Source organism: Rhinopithecus bieti, unplaced genomic scaffold, assembly GCF_001698545.2.
Source record: "Rhinopithecus bieti isolate Rb0 unplaced genomic scaffold, ASM169854v2 scaffold_1530, whole genome shotgun sequence".
NCBI classification, from domain to species: Eukaryota; Metazoa; Chordata; class Mammalia; order Primates; family Cercopithecidae; genus Rhinopithecus; species Rhinopithecus bieti.
In genome coordinates, this window is record NW_016803808.1 from 2,198,545 (window position 1) to 2,200,437 (window position 1,893).

Below are 1,893 nucleotides of genomic sequence, written 5' to 3' on the forward strand. Positions count from 1 at the left end.
CTTTGTCCGAAAGAGTTAGCCACGTCTCAGGAATATTGGAGAATTGAAATGGGGTGTAATCCTTCTTAAGAAAACATCTGGGCCGGGCACGGTGGCTCGCGCCTGTAATCCCAGCACTTTGGGAGGCTGAGACGGGCGGATCACGAGGTCAGGAGATCGAGATCATCCTGGCTAATACTGTGAGACCCCCGTCTCTACCAAAAATACAAAAAAAAAAAAAAAAAAAAAAAAATAGCCGGGCGAGGTGGCAGGCGCCTGTAGTCCCAGCTACTCAGGAGGCTGAGGCAGGAGAATGGCATGAACCCGGAAGGTGGAGCTTGTAGTGAGCTGAGATCAGGCCACTGCACTCCAGCCTGGGCGACGCAGCGAGACTCCGTCTCAAAAAAAAAAAAAAAAAGAAAAGAAAAGAAAATATCCGGCAGCCACACCTGCAGCTGAAGGACTCTTTTATGCAGTGATAGTGCTCGTGCGTGCTGGTGATGGTGGGTGGAAGGTGAAGCCCAGTTTGGGAGCTCTCTGCTTAACTCTTGGAAAACAGAACTTCCTTTCCTTAAACAAATTAAACCTTGGAAGAGGACTACAGTTGATGGTACTTTTCAGAAGGACTCGGGCACCTGAATGATGTTTTCCTTGGCTTCAGGAGTAGCCTGGCATCTATCTGCAGATGAAGCCAGTTCCTCCCACCGTGACTCGTGGACCAGTCATTACAATGGCCTGCCAAACCAACCCACCTTTCAAAACCCCACTCCAGGGCCCCTGCTTCAGGACCCGCAGATCCACTCTCTCAGCTCAGATATGCTGCAGTTTCCCACCGTTCATGGCACTCCCAAGCCGTTATGTAAGAAAGACGTGTTGTGCAGGTGCTGGTTCTTATGAATATGCAGACAAATAGTATTTGCATTCGGGTGATAAATGAGACAGCATTTGAAACATAAGCAAGCCATGTTTCTATTTTTAATGCTTAATCGGTAACTTGAGAGAGCCACAGTGCCATTAACGAATGCTGCTATGTTTGGACAGCAGTAGCCCACATAATTGCTATTGTCTTTTTCCAAAGTGTCCAAGCTTTTGCATTTGGTTTCATGGTTTCAGCCTCAAGAGGGGAAAACAAAATATAAGGGTGAGTCACCATTATTCATTAAGGACAATTAATGAGTTACAGAACTCCTTTCAATATTTACTAAGAAATAAGATACGTGAGGTCCTCAGGGTTAGCAGGTCTTGGTTATGGCTGATTTGGCCCTTTCTATAACACTGTAAAAGAATCTGAAGTAAAATGACAATGACTTGTGCCCCATCTAAACAAAAGGTTTCCATCTTTTCCACTGGAATTTACGATGCATACTTTCCATGACTAGAGCAGTTCTCGTTGTTTAGAGACATCTCATGGCTTCTGGCTCAAAACAGCAGCTCAGGTGCAGAGTTGCCTTCCCTTGGTACTTGAGACTTTGCTGGAATTAAGATAAAAGAAAAAGGGATAGAGGAGGAGTTATAGGAAGGAGGGAAAATCATAAAGGAGAGGTTTCAACGCATGTCTGAAAGATGAAAAGCTGACAGTAGAGAGCTGCCAGATGACACAGGCTGAGCAATTGCAGTCTATGTCATGACAACAGACGCTGGAGAGGAAACAGGGTCAATGGACTGACAGATGAGACTCCGGGACGCGGTCAGCGGGTATAAAAGGAGGTGGGAGTGAGAAGTGGGCATCAGATCTAAGGAGCGATTAAGATCTTTACATGCGACAAGGGCATCATCCCGCACTGACTCCTGCTTATATTTAAGACGAAAAAAAAAAAATGACCACATAGCTGATGTGGTTTCACTCTGCTGCTGTGTATATAAGACTCTTTTCCCATTGGCTTTTACTCCGGCTAGGAATTTAGACTGGGGGGT